The sequence below is a fragment of the Centruroides sculpturatus genome, unplaced genomic scaffold, assembly GCF_000671375.1.
Source record: "Centruroides sculpturatus isolate CEXI.00-Female unplaced genomic scaffold, Cexi_2.0 scaffold1128, whole genome shotgun sequence".
Classification (NCBI taxonomy): domain Eukaryota; kingdom Metazoa; phylum Arthropoda; class Arachnida; order Scorpiones; family Buthidae; genus Centruroides; species Centruroides sculpturatus.
The window spans coordinates 7149-29495 of record NW_019385590.1 but is presented as its reverse complement, the minus strand read 5'-3'; the positions used below and the strand labels follow the sequence as shown (position 1 = coordinate 29495).

Here is a 22347-nt window from a genome sequence, read left to right as displayed (position 1 = left end):
TAAAAAAATATCATTTGGCGCTTTGGCTACTTTTTGGGCTACATATCATTTATAAATATATTAGTTGAATAAAAATGCACTTTAAAATGGTGTTTCGTCGCTTTTTCTTAATCAGAGACTCAAATAAACCAAATATTTGCGTTTTTTCAAATAAATGAATTTATCTATTTCTAAGTAAAAATTGAAAGTGTCTGTAGAAGTAATTTTTTAAAATATCCTGTTTCGTGATAAAGTTTTAATACTTATTATTAATACATGTTAATCTTTAAATGTACTTGTTTATTGGGCCACAAGTATAGGCTATATTATATATAGTTGTGGCCCAAAACTCTTTGACTTCTTCCAATGCGGCCCAGAGAAACAAAAAGGTTGGACACCCCTGTCTTAAACGAATATCTTAGAAAATATTAAGTTTATATTAATTGAAACTGAAGTTTAAGATATTTGCTGATTTATGTAAAATATTCGCATGAATTTTTTTTCTGTAAGATAATATAAACTTTAGATGACTAAAGACTCGAAATATTAAATAAAAATTTTTAATATATACAAATTTTAAAATAGAATTTCTAAAATGTTCTTCTTATCGACAATTGAAATTTCTAATAATTAGAATAAAAATTTAATCATAGAAATATATATAATAATCATTTTAAATAGCAAACGTTATAATTGGATTAAGAAAATTGGCGATTTTTTTACTTGTATAATATTAAAAATTATTTTATAATGGCATCGCATTTTAAATAAAATTATTTATTTTTGACAAGAGTACAATTTTTTAAAACTTTGCTGTTATTAACTTGTTCAAACTCTTATTAAGCTATCACCTTCTTCTTATTAAGCAGAAACTGTAAATAGGGTGAAACATTTTTGCCAGGTTTTTCTTATAAAATTTATAATAAAAACAAGTAAAATGGCAAAGCGGTATTTGTGACAAGACTATGTCTCGGAGACTCACTGCTAAGGGGTCGTCCATAAATTACGTAAGGGCGATTTCGGCCATTCTAAACCTCCACCCACCCGTGTAAGAAACCGTAATATTTTCTTTGATCCCCTCCCCTTTCCTATCTTACGTAATATTTAGGCATGATTTTTTAGAAAGATTTTAACAAAAAAGTTTTTTTATTAAACCCTGAAAATCGTAGGTCCAAAATATATACTTATTAATTAATTAGTTAATTAATATGTAGTATTGTTTATAAAAGACTTTATGTGAACAAATTTAAAAATGTAAACATTTAATGAATTCGAATGAACAATTTATTTTAAAAACTTTTTTTATAATTATTAACAATGTTATTAGTATTATCATCAGTCAACGTCATAATATTAATTTTTATATTAATTTTAATTTTCACAAAAGGACGCAAAAAACTTTGACAGATCGACTAGCTAGTGCACGTGTAAACAGAAACGTCATACAAAATAAAACAAGAGAGAATAGAGAGAATCCACATTCCGTTGACGTATTTATTACATCTTGGCTAAGTTAAGTCTTGGCATAAACTACACGCTGTTAAAATGTGCTAGGTGCTCCTGGGAGCTAAATCATAAAGCTTGCAAAACTCTATATATTGGGGCAATACAACCAATGCTACTTTACGCGGCCTCTAACTGGGGTCATGTAACTAGTAAAAATTCAGTAGCAAGTAAATTACTCTCTGTTCAAAGACAGTTTGCCATCACATTTCAAAGTGCTGCAGAACTGTTTTTACTAATGCCTCTTTGATACTAGCAGAGCTACTTCCTTTGCCACTATGTATTGTAGAAAAGGTTCTAAACTACTACATCAGAACTACAAACATCAAGGCTCAACAACAGTCTCTACTCCTATCTACGGCTGTTCATATGCTACCACATTGCAATTACCCTCAGGGCCGTGCGGAAGATTTTTTAAGTTTGATGCAAGTCTTCGAAATGCCGCCCCTTATATAAATTATTAGTCTTATATAGGCTATAATTTTTATTATTTGGTGTATCTTACCAGGGCCGTGCAGTAGATTTTCTAAGTATGATGCAAGTCTTTGAAATTCTGCCCCTTAAATGTTTTTTATGCCGCCCCCTCACGATGCCGCCTGATGCGGCTGCATCTCTGCATCATAGCACAGCACGGCCCTGATTACCCTATTATCTGTGATCATCAACCTGTAAACAAGGTTATCCCCAGGGTACATTTGGTGTCATCTGCTCCCTCCATGGACAGAGTCGGTAGATTAACTGGTCTTTCGACTTCCTATCTTCGCTACTTTGAGGCTAAATCAGCTGCAAAGGACACTGATTTGGATTACACTCGCATCCCTCTCTCACTCTGTAGCAGCCTTAAAAATTATATTCATGACAACGCTATGCAAAAGTGGAATCAACGATGGTTGAGCAGTAAAACTGGTAGAATAACAAGACTTTATTTTCCTAGTGTTGAATGCAGGTTCTCATCGCCACTTAGAGATTTAACGTTTGCTACTGCTCAACTACGTACTGATCATGGTAATCTTAGAAGCTACCTGGCGATGTATAACCGGGTAGAAACTGCTTCTTGCTTTTGCTCTACAAAAAACCTAGACACTGTAGACCATATGATCTATCATTGTCCAATTTACAATGAAGATAGACTCATTCTGAAATTAAAAATCTTTACGCTTGATTTCAGGTGGCCACGTCTACTCGATAAGCTTGTTCAGAAGCCACTGTTTGATGCTTTTAACAATTATGTTCAAAAAACATGGAAGAAGAGACTATTTATAATGTATGATATCTAGTTTTACAATTTAGTTTTCACTAAAAGCCGAATACTAATATTATGTTTACTTTGTATCGTGTATTTTGGTTTATGTATTCTTAGTGTTATACACCCATAGGAGTGGTGCACTTATTCTAATAAAAAAAAAAGAGAGAGAGAGAGACCACCAAACGGCCTTTCTCCCATTAAAAAAAAAAAACGTGTAGAGCATGAGTCTGCTAGCGTTATTATTTTATCACGTCACACAACGAGCTTCTTAATAGAAACGGCCAAATTCAAAACTCCACCGTTCAACGAGATCAAAACATAAAAATAAGAATATTGCGTAAGACAAGATTTATTACCCCTACCCCTGAGTAAGAAATCCTTGACCCCCATCCACCTTAAAATACCTTACGTAAAATTTGTGGACGGCCCCTAAGTGGGATCACTTCGACGCTCATGATCAGAGTTGCCACTCGCAACATACGAAAAAATTTGGGTCTGGATGGGAAAAAAACCAGATTATTTACCCAGAATTTTTCTGGGTAAATAATCTGTTATTAAAATGTGTGATTAAAATGTATTTAAAAATTCTTTATCATAGTACATTCATGCTGTTATAATTACAGACACTATAATACAAATTTAACAAACCATTTATTACTTAATTTACACAGTAGTTAATGTTATTTAACGGCTACTCTGTTCTTCTTTTTCCATTAACAGTACTGCACAATCTTTATGCTCTTCTTGTCGCTTCTTATACCTTTGGTGGCGAACTCTTTGTACTGCATCTCTAATTAGTTCAGGTTCGGGTTCATACAGCGATTAGCTAAGATTTTTCCTGCTGATCGCTTGTTTAGCAAGCAACCTGTTCTTTGATGATTCAATAGTTAAATTAACCCCAGTGTTTTTGAAATTGCTGTATTAATTTCAAAATACACGTAAGCCACCCGGATTTTTAAGTAGCTGGAGTTAAGATGTTGCTGTTTGTGTCGCGATAGCAAATCATTGCAGAGTATGATTTTATAGCTTGAGCAGGTTCTTAAGTTTATCTGAGTGTTTTTAACTCCACGTGATTTAGGGTTCAGCGAATAAAGTTTCATGCTTTTCGTTTTTGTTTATAAAATCTAATTTTATTTACTATTTAAGTCATTTTATTTCAATAAATATAAAATGACTTATATCGTTATCCTGTTTTTTATGAGAATTTATCTTCAGAACCTTTAAAGAAAAATGACAATTTCTCCAATGACATTCTTTTCCTGACAGTGATTACGAATCATACATCTGAGAATGCAATCAGTCCATGATAGTGAAGTAGATGCCAAAGAGTTACCGGCAAACACAGATTTGTCATTAGATTTTGTATAATTTACTATGTAAAAATGAAACCACCGAATGGTATAATGTTTATACTAGAAATGACTGAATAACATTATCTCGTATTAATTTTTTTCTGTTGATTTGTTGTAAAATATAATGTTCAGGTGCTTAACTTTTAAAAGTATAACGTAGTTTGATGTTTAATGAACTTTTTTCTTACTTCTTCTCTATTATCCAACATTTTTGCTTATCCGACTTTTTGCCCATCCGTTTAGATCGAATAATCCAGACTCTATAAGTAAATTCATATTTTAAAAAACCAATATTTTACGAAAATTAGAAAAAAACAACCTTGAAACCAAGAGAAGGTCGAAAAATCCAGATCTGGGTTTTAAAACCAAGGAGCGGTAACCCTGCACACGACGGGGTGTCGTTCTCATTCTCCAATCTTCTTTGGTATCGCTGGTTTTAAGCGCGATCTTTGAAACTTCGCCGGCCAAGCCCACGACCACGAGGTTGTCCACGGTGCATTTTCGCTGAAATTAATCTATTTAATTTCGAAATTTATGCTTCGGGTTGAATTTTTGCCGAGCGAAACGAAGATTTCCCATTTTGTATATATATATAATATATATTACTCGCAAAATGTACGTCACAAACGTAACATTNTGATGACCAATTTTCTCAACCGCATATCTGTCTCTAGGCATCGTGGAGGTAACCTTGTAAGGTCCAAAAAACTTAGGTCTTAATTTGAGTCCTGTCCCATACTGAGTTCTCTGAATGGCAACAAGGTCGTTGACCTGATATTTGGGAGCTGGTTTTCTTTTCTTATTGTAGGATTTACGATTTTCCTCCTGTAGTTTCAAGATGTTTTGTTTGGCATCTTCTCGAATCTTGTCTCTATCTTGCATCGTACAATTTAAAAATTCTTCTTCCAAAATCTCTTTTATTCTCAGGTCTTCTTTATTTTTCATTTTGGTACCGACCAAAATTTCAAAAGGTGTATATCTCGTACTACGCGTTGGCGTACTGTTGATGATTCTTTGGACGTCCGAAACATATTTGTACCACTTTGTAGCGTCTTCTTGCGCGAGTTTCGCCAAAACGGGGATCAAGATGCTATGCATACGTTCTATCTGTCCATTTCCCCTAGGAATACCTGTGGCAATCGTAATGTGCTCAATCATCTCGTTGGTGCAATAATCGTTAAATTCTTTGGAAGTAAAAGCGGTTCCACGATCCGTGACAATACGAGACGGGTTTCCAAATACTGCTTGTTGTATCCTCAGCTTATCTAAAGCATCTCGTGTAGTTGTTGATTTAACGGGGTAAAACCACACAAACTTAGTAAAACTATCTACTACCGTCAATATGTGCTGGTAGTTTTTGTTCGTTGAGGGTAGTGGTCCGAGAAAATTTACATGGTATGTGCTCATAGGACTGTCCCCTTTTGGTATGGGATTTAATAGGCCTTCACCTTTCCCCCTTTTCCTATTATATAGTATGCAGAATCATATAAATTCTAAATTCATGTATGCACTTTTACTTTTTCGAATTGTTTAAAATACTTAAATTTTATAAAATGAAGAATTTATTCATTTTATATTTAGTATTTTCTGTAATTAACAGAGCAATTGTATACACAGTGCACTGTATTACTTGTAATATTAGTATGTAAACTGTTTTTGTTAAAATGTTTTAGATATTTATTGTGTTTAGAGCTATAATTTTAACCCCTCATTGGGATGATGAGGGGTATGTTTACCCGAAATGCATTCCCCATGTTAATCTGTCCCCAAGTAATCAAAATTAAATTTGAATAATTTGACTATTGTTCTCTCTCGTCTTTATATGATAAGCGTCATTCATTGTAGAAGTAAACTGATAGGCTATTCGCTTAATATTAATTCACTTTATTTCAAAGAGTCAAATTTGGGAAAATATGAATTTAAATGAAAATGTCTTTATGAATTTTTCTTCATAATATACATTTGCTTACACATAGGTGAAATAAAAGAAAGCCAGTAGTTGGTATTATCTGTTTATGACATACCTTAACAATGAGAAAACCTTTAGAGAATGTGACACTTCGGGTAGCAACGTTTCAGGTAAGTTATGTGTCTTCAAATTTAAAAAATTTACTATTACTTACGTAATCTATTTAAAAATAATTGGAAATAAGGTTTATTTAAACGAAGTTATTTATTATTAAACGTAAATACTTAACTTATTCTTAAAATCACGTGATATTTTCATATGATTTTTAGAATAAGTATTTTTTATCACTAACAAGAATAGTGGGATAATCTTTAAAGAAATTATTTATATTTTTAATTAGCAGTGACCTCAAAAGTATACAATGATCATATAGTAATTTCTCTTTTAAATATTTTATTTTTTCAAGTGAATTTAGGCCTATACATATCTTTCCTATCGTCAGAAAAGAATTTTAGTTCTTACGAAAAAACAGTTTACTTTGATTTTAAGTTTCTGCTATTTTAACCACCCTTGACAAATTTTTATGCCCTGTAAGAAAAACGTTTAATAAATCGTCCAACGACGTTTTCCACCATTTTCAATGTCTTCTTCAGATTAGAGTAAGAACGAATTCCAAAGTTGGAATGCTTAGAACGAAACAGATTTTAAAATATTAAGTTTAATTTAAAAAGTTTCGGAACGTAACAACCAACCGAAATTTAACGGTTGGGAATGCGTGAAATCCAAACTATACAAGAGGTAACATGTGTGTCTATTATTTGGGGCCGATATACAAGGCCGATATACAAGGCATGTGTAAGGAAATAGCGGGCATAACAGGCACCAACTTGGCCTACAAATGGTTCCAACCAATATATACGTTATTACGAAATGCGAAAGATAAATCTGACGACCTTAGAGCCCGGGTGTGGACAGTGTTCCAGTGAGGAACGACAGGTTTCGAAGAGACTTGGTATTCATCGGTCAGTTCAACAAAGAGTCCAGGAACACAAGTACGACATTGACAACAAAAATCACACTACTGCCCTATTCACTTATGCCACCGACCCAGAAGTGCAAGCTGACCTTCCTAGGCACCAGACTGATAAAAAGAGCCTTTCGCACCGATCGCATTAGGGCCCTGGAGGCCCTATAAATATATAAGGCCGGTTGGCAGGGAAGGTGCATGAATTTTAAGGACAGTAACTCATTGTCGTAAGCCTGGCGTTACGTGGGAGAGAAACGTGGTACCGCTAATACACTTTGATTGTATATTATTTACTTTTATACCGATTCTACAAATAATAGACACACGTGTTGCCCTATGTGTATAGTTTGGATTTCACGCTTCCCAACTGTTAAATTTCAGTTGATTATTACATTCCAAACGTTTTAAAACTTAATATTTTAAAATCTGTTCTGTTTCAAGCATTCCAAGTTTGGAGTTCGTTCTTACTTTAATCTGAAGAAGACCTTGACTATGGTCGAAAACGTTCGTTGGACGACTTATTAAACGTTTTTCTTATCGGACATAAAGGTTCGTCAAGGGTGGTCAATAGCACCTGTAATTAAGTTGGAAGATATCTTTATTTTAACCATTTTTAAATTAATTGCTATAGGTAAAGTAAATTAACATGATTAGGATAAATAATTACAATGTCAACTGAAAAAAACAAAATATTTGCTACAGTCAATCAATTATTATCTGGAATACAGTAAATAGTTAAATAGTTAAAGAATAATGAAATTATAAGACAATTAAAATAAAATATTTCATTACAGTTGAAGAGTAACTTATAAACGTTATTAAAAATACAAACCTCAGTTTTCGAACATAATTCGTTCCGAAAAATTGCTTATAAACCGATTTGTTCTGAAACCGAAACAAATTTTACCGTAAAAAAAATATATAAAATGAATTTATTTTATATTGTTTATCAGAAAATTTTTGGATTCCAAAACAAAACCTTTTTTTACTTTTTAGCTGTATTTCATGTATGTAAATGACTACAAATGCAACGAATTTTATTAATTAATTTGATTTAGATTCATCTGCGCGTATACCGAAAAACAGAAGTACAGTAGTACCTTTTCGTATCCGCGTTAAAATCTAATTTAAATAGCAACGTCATCGATGTGTCATGTCCTAACGTGTAATGATTTTGGTGCCACTAACTTCTGAATCAATCGTCCCTTCGTTGATTGATTGGGCTGTCGATTGTCTTTAACTTACTTGTTAGGAAGTATGGAGTGTTGTGTTGACATCTGTGTTTCTATAATCTGTGGCTGGCTCTTGCCGAGTAAATTGTTCGGCACCTGTACAGTTACGAGTTAAAAATTCTGTTCGTAAACCGAATTGTTGGAAAAGTGAGACGTTCGAAAACCGAGGTTTAACTGTACATACATAATATATAAAACACGAAATTACGTTCTGTAACTTGTTCTGAAATAATATAAATTATCTGTGCAATGATCAGTTTGATACATTGTAAAATATTTCGAAATCATTTTAGATAATATTCAATATACAGTGGGTGATCGATTAACGAACAGTTTGGACTACGAACAAATCGGATAACGAACACTTTTTATGTTCGGACAACGAACACCTCACAGAACAAACACAATAATAAGCGACGTAAAATAATGAATACCGATTGGTCTTCCCACGTCTTCGGACAACAATTCGAAGCATTTTGGAGTGCGGGAGATGTCGACATCGACGCTCAACCCTATATACACTGATCGGATAGTATTCCTCCAAACTTTGAAACTATTTCTTCTAATTCCACTCTTATTTTTCTGACAGAAACAATTATTTTATAGTACTCGCGAGAATGTCGGGCGGGCACTCGTTAAGTTTTGCGTTGTTTTTTTTTCGAAAGATGAGAGTATAATAGCAAAGGTAGAGAGAGAGTGGGCAGAAGATGACTGATGTTGCTTGGCAGTATGGCTCGAACAGGTCTACAGTAGAGCGCAGTTCAATCTTATCTAAGAAAGATACAGTATAATCAAGAAGACTCAAGCAGCTAAAGGAGTAATAAAAATCACATCTGAGAAATAAAGAATATTGAAGAGCTCATAATGGAAACTGAAACCGATCTAACGACAGAAGAACACCAAGAAACTCGGCGAGATATGTTTTCTTCTGAAAAAGAAAGATTAATGCCGATAAGTGCTATTAAAAATTTTTTGAAGAGGTGGGAGATGTCAGAACAACGGTCTTAGAATGGCATCCAAACCAGGTTGAGGTTAATAGGCTTAGGAAAATTTTTGAAAAATCCTGAAGACGAGAGAAAAGCAATCGACATTGGATAGATTCTTTAACCCCCACAAACGGAAAAACGAGTAATAAAATTGCAAGACTGTGTATTTTTATTATCATATATAGGCTAAATAAACGTAGTAGGGAAGTATAATTTTTTTTAATTTTTGGAGTTTCCAGAACGAATTAATCATATTTCCATTCAAAACTATGGTAAATCGATAATCGGTTAACGAACAATTCGGATAGCGAACAAAGTCTTGAAACGGATTATGTTCGTTAACCGATCACCCACTGTATTCGTGTTGTTATTCTTATATGAATATAACTTAAAATTTGTATGCCACTATTCTCTATAGTTGACAATCTATGAGGTATATTAATTTATCTATAACTGTAACCAAAATTAAGAGATTTGTATAATTACTACTATTTATCAATATCTTTATGACAGAAATAAATTTTAGCACATATATTTAAATTGAATTCATATTCTTTGACAGATTGAAAATGTAATCAAATTTAGAGAAATTAATAACATAACAGAATTCATCCGACATAGTGGAAATCTTGCTGATTTTTTTCTACTTTTACAAGATGGCTTGGGATTCAGGTAGGAATTATTAGAAATAAAATAGCATAAAATATATGCATATAAATAATAAATTATAATACATAAAAAGTAAATTAAAATTATATAATTAAAACCATAATATAAGTATATAAAAAAGTTAAATTTTTAATTAACGAAGATTTGCAACAAACGCTCGTTAATTAATTCGAACTCGGATAGTTGGAACTGCACTATTTGTTCCGACTGAAGATATGGAGATTTACATGTTAAGAAATTTGTTTAATTCGAAATTCGAAGTGAAAATTCTATCCGAACTGTCATAAACGTACGTTAATTCGTTCATTTGTATGGAAGTGCCTCCTTGATATAAGAGAACAATAGAACAAAAACAACTTTGATCTTGTCAATATGGCTTTGCTTTTATGGTAACCCATTATTGTGTGTCACCTTATCCACGGACTATTCTTTTTTCTCTTATCTCATAAAATACGGCTGATTTTCGGGATGGCGAGATTGGACTACGAGTAGCAAATTGAGATACGATTAAACTTCGATTTACAAACTGAATTCCTTCCTAACAGTTGTTCGAAAACCGATTTCTTCTCAAACAGGAATAAATTTTCTCATAAGAAACAATTTAAAATGGATTAATCCGTTCTCGACTCCAAAACAATACATTCTTTTTTACCTCTTTAGCTGTATTTCATGCATAAAATTCTTACAAAGGCAATATAATATTATTTATGATATTACTTTATCTATATGTATACCTATATTTATTATATAAATATATTAAAAACAAAATGTTCTGTAACCTCCAACCGAAACCGAAACTAACTCTCTTTATAAAGAAGTGCTTTGAATAGAGATTCAACCCTGACTGCCAAGATGATATACAGTATAATCAAATCAACCAACACAGACAACAGGTTTTTTATCCACACTTTCCGAACTATTGTGTTTGAATTGATTTGAGTTCAAAATTAATTTTTATTTTATTTAAGTTTTAGTTTCAGTTTAATTAACTGGCTATCTAGTAAAAATAAATATTGATATTATAATATATCGAGGGTCGTCCCAGAAGTACCCGACCTGACATAGATGGCGGTACTTGTTTGAAAAAAAAAAACGAATGTGTTCGAAAGTATCAACCTTATAAAGCTTAAGTTAGAAGTTTGAAGACGTTACGTTGTATAGTATTTTTTTGGCAGCGATAAATAGTGAACAATCTCAGTGAATTTGCAAACATGGAAAAAATTTGTCATCGTTATGTGATACAATACTTTCATTTGAAAGGTTTCAGTCCAACCAATATTAAAGCTGAGCTAGATTTTACTCTGGGGGAGTCTGCTCCCTCGTTTACAACAAAAAAGTATTGTGTGGCAGAGTTTAAACGAGGCCGTGCGAGCTGCCAAGACGAACATAATAGTGGTCGACCAAGTGAGGTGACCACGCCAGAAATGGTGAAAAAAATCCACAAAATGGTATTGGATGACAGTCAACTCAAAATTCGAGGGCTAGCAGACATGGAAGGCATTTCAAAAAGTGCTGTACATCGCATTTTAACTGAAAATTTGGACATGAGAAAGCTGTGCGCAAGATGGGTGCCGCGTTTGCACACAATGGGACAAAAATAGCGTCGTGAGGATGTTTCAATCGAGTCTTTGGCAATGTTTCGCAGCAACAAAGCCGAGTTTTTGCGTCGATTCATAACCATGGATAAAACATGGGTCCATCACTTCACACCTGAGACGAAAGAACAGTCGAAACAATGGACTGAAAGGGGAGAATCAGCTCCAAAGAAGGCGAAAACAGTTCCATCTGCTGGCAAGGTCATGGCGTCAGTTTTTTGGGATGCGCCCAGGAAAAACAATCAACGGCAAGTATTATGCGAACTTATTGCAGCGCTTGAGTGATGAAATCAAGAAAAAACGGCCACATTTGGCGAAAAAGAAAGTGTTGTTTCATCAAGACAACGCAGTTCACACATCCGTTATTGCGATGGCCAAAATCAATGAGTTACGGTTCAAATTGCTTTCTCACGCACCCTATTCGCCAGATTTAGGCCCCTCGGATTATTTTCTCTTTTCAAACTTAAAAACATGGCTTGGTGATAAAAGATTTGCCAACAATGAAAAGGTGGAGTCTGCGGTTGATGGCTATTTTGAGAAGCCCGACAGTTCTCACTATAAACAGGGGATCGAAGCTATTGTACATTGCTGGAAAAAGTGTATCGAGCTAAAAGGAGACTATGTTGAAAAATAAAGATATGTTTTACCAAATTTTTTGTGTCTTCTTTGTTAGGTCAAGTACTTCTGGGACTACCCTCGTATAATATTACATTAATAAATTTTTGTTATTTAATTTACCTTGAGCATATTTAAATATGAATTCTTGAATGCCACTTGTATTATGTGAATATCAATTAAATCGGGTTTTATTAATTAATTTGATTTAAATTCAGCTATGACTCGTACCAAAAAACGGCAATAATATTTTTCTCGCACGCGCATTAAAATGTAATTTAAATAGCAAAGTCATCGGTGATTCCTTACGTAATGCAAGGCGATCTCGGTGCCACTAACTTTTAAATCGGTAGTCCTATCGTTGATTAGTCGGCTTTCTTTAACGTAGGAAGCATAGAAAGTTGACCATTGATAGTAAACTCTGCCGAGTAGCTTGTTCGGAAACCGAGTTATCGTACGGCAACCGTAGTAAATATGGAGTTAAAAATTTTGTTCGAAAACCAAATTGTTTTTAAACAAAAGCGTCCGTAATCCGATAATTGAATGTACAAAGTAAAATAACTCTATGTTATATTACCTTTGTCGCTTAATTTTATGCCTATAAGCAGTGCCGTAACTTGCCATTCCTGTGCACTGTGCAAGAATGCAGTGCCGTAACTAGGCAGGTGCAACAGGTGCACTCGCACAAGGCCCACTTGGAAGAGAGGCCCAAAATGCATGTATTTGTTTATTACTTTTCCAAACCTAATTAATTAAGGGGCCTAAATGCAAATTCCTGCACAGGGCACAGGAATGGCTAGTGACGGCACTGGAGGAATGGAGTGTCCAGGTTTCATGAAAGTCTATATTTTACTCAGAGTCTCGGGGAATAAACAAGAAAAATTTGGAGAAAATCGACCAAAAGCTAAGAATAGAGAGACAGGGATATTCTATTATGTGTGTGTATACACACATAAAATATACATATGTACAGTACAGTACTGTACATATGAAATATTAATACAAAGCATATCGTAAATTTACAATAAGAAAGAGATAAAAATAGATTTTTAAAAAATAGCTTATAAGTTAGTAAGATAGATAAAATGATTGATAAAAAAATCCAGCAACGAGTCGTGTAACTTTCCTCGGTGTTATGAGATTGTTTCAAAAAATAAATTTTATATTATTAACCATAATAAATAAAATTATATATGGCGCCATCTGATATGAGATTTTTATTATAAAATGTTAAAAAGCTTGACTGTGAAACCTTATAAAAATTATAAATTTTAATAATTTGCATTCATTAAGTAAAATTTTCATTAAGTCAGACCTTTCTCAAGATATGACACATAACCCCTCTATCTCCCCTCACCTCAACCTTTAACCACCAAAATTTAATAGCATCGATGCCCTCTGCAGACAAATTACCATGCCAAATTTCGTTCCTTCATCATTACCCTATCCCGAGATATTAAACGAAATAGATACCAACACACAAATATCCATAATTTTTCCCTCCTATTTTTTGACATGTTTGGTTTTCAGGACGTCTCAACTTCGAGGACCAAGATTGACACGATCCCTATACTTTCCGGGATGTTATGTATACATAACATCCTGGAAAGTAAAACAGCCTTCCTATTGTTCAGTCTTCAATGTACAGTAATTGAAACTGTTCATTTGCATAAACTTATATGTATGTACTGTATCTTGTATTTACTTAAATAGCAATATTTGAAGCAATATTTTAATTGAAATTAATAAGTATTATATTACTGAAGAAATATTCTGTTATTTATCAGTCTTAATTAATTTAAATTTTGTTATAAATTATTTATTATTAGATGTAATAAGATTTTTTAATGAATTAATATTATAGAAATATATGTGACTAGCAGNAATTTTAGTGTATATGAATTTCTTCAAACAGTTGCGCCAACACTCTTTGAATAGGAAGATTTTTTCAATAAAACAATTACTATTATTATTATTATTTGTAATTATGAGAGTTTTCATTCTTAAATATTCCATAAATATGTTTTATTACAGCACATATTTATTTGAAGATGTTGATGAAGGTATTAAATTAAAAAATGGAACTTGGACCGGTCGCAATGGACGTGTTCACAGAAATGTATGTAGACCTATTTTCTTTAATACTATCCTTCAAACTATTTACAAGAATTAAAACAAAATCAAAAATATACAGTTCTTTGTTTATTATTACGTATAGGCCAATCTACACACAACACTATTCTTACATTCCTGTATTTATTTTGAAAACGATCATTTTAACCAATGCCACTAATTCAAATGTTAATGCAAGTCGAACGTCCATTTAAAAACTAGATAAATTCGCAACTTTTGATTCAAATTAGAAAGTTTAAACCGCAAAGAATTATCATAAAAATGATTAATGATAATGTTAACGATTAATTCTATACAATGAAAAATAAATAAAAAACATATAGTACAAGTTTTATTACAAAAATTACAAAAATTTTCACATGACATTACATTCAAAGCTAACTCCCGCAACTTTTGATAGCGTTTATATTGATACTATTGTCAAATCAATCCTAAAGGAAAAATTTGGTATTTAATAAATGCTCTCTTTTATCGGATATTCGTCGTCTGAATCTAACATGTCATGGTAAATAAATATCTGAAAAAAAACACTGCTTTCTCACTCTCCTTCATTTTTGATCACAAACTATTTCTCATTTCTGTATTTAAGAGAAGTTGAAGAGTCACTTTACAATAAATAGCAAAGACAAGTCACAAAAGAGGGAGGGAAAACTGAAGCTCCAGAATTCGGGTCGAAATCTATATAATAAAATCTTAATTTTAAAGTTTAAAAAATAAAATTTAAAGTGCATAAAGCAGAAAAATGTGCTAAACTGAAAACCTCACGACCGAAAGTGCAGAGTAGCTTTGGAGATTATATTCAATATCACTCTATGCTGCTTCAGGAGAAGCACGTTGGAGTATGCCCTAAGCACAAAATAAAAAATCCAGCAACGAGATGCATAACTTTTCCGGCAACATTCAAAACTGCATATGAAGTGTTATATGTTATGATAAGTTATTGTTAAAAAAACAGTTATATTTTTGTTTATAATAAAATTTTAAAAGCTTAAGTTTGAAAGTCGGGATGAGTTTTTTGTTTTTTTTAATTGAAAATGCTAATATCAAATAAAATCGACATCAAGTCTAACTCTACTTAAGATATGACACACGACCTCCCTTTATCTCCCACCTCCTCGATCTTTAATTACCAAACTTTAATAGCATTAATCCCCTAATTAACAAACCTCCCTTCAAAATTTCAGAAATTTTCGACATAAAGCATAGGAGTTACTAAGCTTCAAAGAAGGTGAACAAAATCGTGCTCCATACACACTACACTAAAATCCATACATAGAGAAAAGAAATACAAAGTTTTTCGCACTTCTCGACGTTTAAAGGTGTCTTCAGTCCAAAAATATAAAAATCTTTGGGGTAACTTTTTGACCGATCGCCATACTTTCCCTCTGTTACGTACTGTACGACAGAGCCGGAAAAATAAGAATCGTAAAACACATACTGTAAATCATTGTACGATTACGATTTCGCTGGATATTTTGTTTCCAAAGAAACACATTTATGAGAAAATGATTCCTAATGGAATTTACCAATTTTATAAATGCAAACGGGCTTACTCAGACTCACTATAACTTATTTACAGCGTTAGCAATTTTTCATCTTTTTCCAGTTTGTAATGCATCCGCAATTAAATCTGTATAAGTTTTGTTTCGCGAAAGAGCACATAGAGCAAATTTGATTTGTTATCTTTATTTCTAAAATCAAATGGATTTTTACATGAGCGTACAGGCGGTAATATTTGAAAGTTACAGTATAATTTTTTATGAAGTTCACAATAAAATTCACAAAATACATCTCATATTTTCTATATTAAAACTTATATGATAAAATATATTATATTCTAGTGAAATATTGTAATATCTTGTATAATAAATTACCTAAAACAAATTAACGATTTTTTAATTAGGAAGCGGATATTGGATTTCCTACAGGAATAACATACGATAGATTAGAAGCGGTGGATTATACTCACATCTATCATATATTCAGAGTAAATTTTTACGCAAAAAAACCTGAAGAATTATCCAAAATGCTAGCAGTGATATATCCATTTAATATTTCGGTATGTTAAATAAATTTTATTACTAACCGATTTTTTAATTTGAATAAATAATTTTTATGCAAAACCTTATATCAAATTAGAAAATGCTTCCTATAAATAACCAAAAAATTTAAATATTTTAATATATTAATCGTTTTATTCAGCGTTGATTATCAAGATGCAATTCTCGCAGGTACTATGATTATATTATTGCATTCAGATTTGAGAGAAAAAAAAACAGTTGTAATCGTTACTGCAATTCCTTGCACAAGTTACAGCTGTAATAGTGTTTCCATGTCTTTCACATACAAAACACTGGGAATTAGAGCATTGTGCTTACTTTTCGATCGCCGTTTCTTGGACAATACGAGCATCTAACTGTCTTACTGTGCCCCTTCTGTTGTCCTCATGTTCATGGAGTGTTTTGTGATATGAATTTTCGTGCAACTGATACGCGTGTTGCTTTATATGACAGCACTAATCGCCTATCCTCCATGGAAATTGGTTAATATTAAAACAGTCAAATATTATATCAATGATTTTGATAAAAATTTAATTTTATGATTACACTCTTCTCTAACTGCACTTAAATAATAACCAAAGTATCCCGTATATATTGTAATTCTTTACTTACGGGGATGCGCACTAGACATCTAAGAAATTCAAACGTTTAAGAAATTCCGAAACAAACGAAGAAGTCGAAATCATTCGATTTTTTGTTCCTAAAGAAGATAATTCAAATGGACGAAAAGGTTTGAAAAGTGAATAAAAAAGACTGCATTTTTACACGTTTTTGTCGACGTTTAGTTTGAGATTACTAAATTCAAGTTGTATATTATATGAAAGAATTATAGAATTAATTATCATGTTCAACACAACAATTAACTGTGGCTTTTTCAGAAAAGTTATTAAAGTTTACCTTATTTTACTTTTTAGTCTTTTTATAAAATTAAATTTACGGATTTTTTAAAAAGTATACCAAGGGTTCCAAAAGGGTCCCAAGCTCTTTTTAATTATTTTACTTATATTTCAATGAAAGTTTTGTGAGCATATACATACCTAATACAGTCGACCCCCCTATAACGTACGTTCCTATAACGACAATTCCTATAACGTAGCGAAAAAAATTGTAGAAACTTTCGTATATCGTACCTCCTATAACGTCGTTTCGCGAGAAGATTGATAGAGTCTGGACCAATAGTGGATGAGCAGCCGAACTACTTACCTCCGACCCTGCGCCACGCTACGGAGCGGCTAAATTGAGTTTGCTATCGTCTGTTTAGTATTATATATAAATTATATNAAATGGATTTTTACATGAGCGTACAGGCGGTAATATTTGAAAGTTACAGTATAATTTTTTATGAAGTTCACAATAAAATTCACAAAATACATCTCATATTTTCTATATTAAAACTTATATGATAAAATATATTATATTCTAGTAAAATACTGTAATATCTTGTATAATAAATTACCTAAAACAAATTAACGATTTTTTAATTAGGAAGTGGATATTGGATTTCCTACAGGAATAACATACGATAGATTAGAAGCGATAGATTATACTCACATCTTTAACGTATTGACAGTGAATTTTTACACAAAAAAACCTGAAGAATTATCCAAAATGCTAGCAGTGATATATCCATTTAATATTTCGGTATGTTAAATAAATTTTATTACTAACCGATTTTTTAATTTGAATAAATAATTTTTATGCAAAACCTTATATCAAATTAGAAAATGCTTCCTATAAATAATCAAAAAATTTAAACATTTTCATATATTAATATTTTTACTCGGCGTTGATTATCAAGATAGAGTTCTCGCAGGTACTATGATTATATTATTGCATTCGGATTTGAGAGAAAACAAAACAGTTGTAATCGTTACTGCAATTATTTCCACAAGTTACAGCTGTGATAGTCTTTCCATGTCTTTCACATACAAAACACGTGGAATTAGAGCATTGTGCTTACTTTTTGATCGTCGTTTCTTGCTCAATATGAGCATCTAACTCTCTTACTGTGCCCCTACTGTTGTCCTCATGTTCATGGAGTGTTTTGTGATATGAATTTTCGTGCAACTGATACTTGTGTTGCTTTATATGACAGCACTAATCGCCTATCCTCCATGGAAGTTGGTTAATATTAAAACAGTCAAATATTATATCAATGATTTTGAAAAAAAATTTAATTTTATGATTACACTCTTCTCTAACTGCACTTAAATAACAACCAAAGTATCCCGTATATATTGTAATTCTTTACTTACGGGCTTGCGCACTAGACATCTAAGAAATTCAAATGTTTAAGAAATTCCGAAACAAACGAAGTCGAAATCATTCGATTTTTTGTTCCTAAAGATCATTCAAATGGCCGAAAAGGTTTGAAAAGTGAATAAAAAAAGCTGCATTTTTTCACGTTTTTGTCGAGGTTTAGTTTGAGATTACTAAATTCAAGTTGTATATTATATTTTTCACCGATCATGGTAAATTTGCCAAGTACCTACACAGATTTACTGAATACATCAATAAAGAATGTCCAACTTGTAAAATTGAAGATGGGAGCACTCATTATATCTTCAACTGCGTAATGCTTGAAAGAGAAAGACAACTCAAATCTATTCTCATTAGCCGTGATCATTCTTGGCCATGCTCTCATAATGACCTTGTGAACAATAATGGAATATTTATTTATTTTTATAATATAATTAAAAGCTACGGCAAAATCGTAAACATCCATACTTAACTCCTTCATAAAGCCTCTCAGCACTCTACAGGTAGGCCTCCTACAACGCGGTAGATACGTTCCTTGAAAATACCGCGTTGTGGNCTGAAGAATTATCCAAAATGCTAGCAGTGATATATCCATTTGATATTTCGGTATGTTAAATAAATTTTATTACTAACCGATTTTTTAATTTGAATAAATAATTTTTATGCAAAACATTATATAAAATTAGAAAATGCTTCCTATAAATAACCAAAAAATTTAAATATTTTAATATATTAATCGTTTTATTCAGCGTTGATTATCAAGATGCAATTCTCGCAGGTACTATGATTATATTATTGCATTCAGATTTGAGAGAAAAAAAAACAGTTGTAATCGTTACTGCAATTCCTTGCACAAGTTACAGCTGTAATAGTGTTTCCATGTCTTTCACATACAAAACACTGGGAATTAGAGCATTGTGCTTACTTTTCGATCGCCGTTTCTTGGACAATACGAGCATCTAACTGTCTTACTGTGCCCCTTCTGTTGTCCTCATGTTCATGGAGTGTTTTGTGATATGAATTTTCGTGCAACTGATACGCGTGTTGCTTTATATGACAGCACTAATCGCCTATCCTCCATGGAAATTGGTTAATATTAAAACAGTCAAATATTATATCAATGATTTTGATAAAAATTTAATTTTATGATTACACTCTTCTCTAACTGCACTTAAATAATAACCAAAGTATCCCGTATATATTGTAATTCTTTACTTACGGGGATGCGCACTAGACATCTAAGAAATTCAAACGTTTAAGAAATTCCGAAACAAACGAAGAAGTCGAAATCATTCGATTTTTTGTTCCTAAAGAAGATAATTCAAATGGACGAAAAGGTTTGAAAAGTGAATAAAAAAGACTGCATTTTTACACGTTTTTGTCGACGTTTAGTTTGAGATTACTAAATTCAAGTTGTATATTATATGAAAGAATTATAGAATTAATTATCATGTTCAACACAACAATTAACTGTGGCTTTTTCAGAAAAGTTATTAAAGTTTACCTTATTTTACTTTTTAGTCTTTTTATAAAATTAAATTTACGGATTTTTTAAAAAGTATACCAAGGGTTCCAAAAGGGTCCCAAGCTCTTTTTAATTATTTTACTTATATTTTAATGAAAGTTTTGTGAGCATACATACCTAATACTAACTCTAAGCGGATGCCTCGTATATACAGAAACAACGAAATATATAAAATTTATAATCATAACAGAGTCTTTACAGAACCCCGCTTGGTATATTAAAGCTTAAGAATCAGAAATTTCGGAATCTATTGTCAATCTAAAAATGTCATTAAATTAAAATTTTAATTCATTTTTTGGCTGAAACATATTCAAAATTACGACTGTTTATACATTTCTAATAAAAAGTAATCTGTTAAAAAAAATTACTGTACTTAATTTGTTTGTATTAGCCAACATTTTATTCAATATCAAATAGGAAATATTTTGAAGGCAATTATTGATAACCTCGCACGAAAATAAAAACTTAATTTTCTATCAGTCAATTGTTTTAAGATAAATCTCCTGAAATAATCATAGTTAATATTAATACTGTAAAATATATCACGCGCAGCTTACAGTACTTTGTGCCTAAAAATATACTTGATATCTCACATTTTCTATCGATTGTACTAAACTAATGCCTTCACCCACAAGTACTATCTATAATAATAATATGCAAATAATTTAGAAAATAAACTTAAATTAATGCATGTTCGGCATGTTGGGACCAGGCTAAATTATTAAAAAAGGTGTTTGACCTGAACAAGTTACGATCAATGGAAGCTTTTGAAATATTTCAAGCATGTAGAAAGGATGAGTGCATTAATTTCAAGGAGAAAGAAATGTTATCTAAACCATGGCAGTCTCTAAACCCAATAAGGAAAGAGAACGACATAGACTCGACTTAAAAATTTTTGTTAATAACGTATATTTATTTTAATGTTTTCATTTTAAAAATACGTAAATTATTTGTTTGTACAACTTTTAAAATACTTAAATTGTTTGTTTTTTAAATTTTGTAAATGTAAAGATAGAAATTAGATTTTTAATTAGTATTTTAATACGTTTTTAACCTGAGGCAGACCTCTGAACTGGATCTAAAACTTTTCTTTCGATTAAACTAATGCTGAAAAGTGTGTAAATGTAGTGTGATTGAGAAACTTAATGCATGGATGAGATACAGGTTTAATATATTAAAAAGTTGATCGGATGGATTTAAAACTTTGATTTCTATTTGCTGTCCAAAATTCAGGATCAATCTGGATTGAAATGCTTGGTTTTCATTCAGTAACGGCAGTTATCAAAGCTCAAATGTTAAAAAGCGCTTCGGCATAGGATTCTGCAGTGCCAAAGTTCCAGTGGGAATGCTGTGACTATTGGATAAACGATGTGTGATAAACGAAAAACTGTATTTTAATATTTAACCGATTCAACTCAAAAAACTTCTCTGAACAGTTTTCGAATGTAGTCTCTCAAACTCAACAATAGGCTACTATATGTTTATAATATGTAGGCCTATACCAAACGTCTTACAATATTTGCTATGTATAATGTTTTAACTATTTACTAATACAGATTTATAATAAATTTTTAAACTTAGTAAATTTGAAATGAACAAAAGGTATTAATTGTATTCAATTGAAGAAATAGTTACTTTATTTTTCTATTCAATGTTGCATATTGCATTAATAATTTTTTATTTAATTATTTTAGGTGTGGATAGCAACAGTCATATTTTTCGTAATTATTTATTTAGGAAATGACATTTTTGAAATGAATAGAAGCAATAGAGGGATGATATTTGCTTGGATAGTTTCGTCGTTTGTACTAGTGTCCAGTTACAGTGGGGCGATTATGTCTTTCGTTATTCATTCCGATAATGAAGATGTTCCTCGTACATATGAAGAATTAATTGCAGCAATTAAAGAAAATAAATATAGAGCTGGCGCTTTATTTCATACTGGAGTGGGAAAACATGTTGAAGTAAGAGCATAATAATTGTAACCATTGACGCTAATTGAATATACAGTGAAAACTGCTTAGGCGACCACTTGCATTCGACGGGCACCTGTCAAAACGGGCAAAAATTTCTGGCACGGAATAGTTTATCCATAGAGTCTTCGTATAAGTTACCTGTATTAAACGACCACCTGTGTAACGCGACCGCGGGCATCGATTTTTGGTCCGAAACAACATACAACACCTGTAATAAGCGACCACTTTCGCGAATGTATCTGGTCTAAACTATTGTAAGAACCCATCTCAACAACGTTTCC

At 31.9% G+C, this 22347-nt stretch overlaps 1 long non-coding RNA gene across 1 annotated transcript; it reads left to right on the top strand.

Annotated features, from left to right (window-relative positions):
• Positions 1 to 9786: 9786 nt before the first annotated feature.
• LOC111640391 lies at positions 9787 to 17926 on the top strand. The gene is made up of 3 exons (XR_002759265.1): positions 9787 to 9906; positions 14148 to 14232; positions 17792 to 17926. It is a non-coding gene; the product is annotated as an uncharacterized LOC111640391 (long non-coding RNA).
• The last annotated feature ends 4421 nt before the right edge of the window (positions 17927 to 22347 follow it).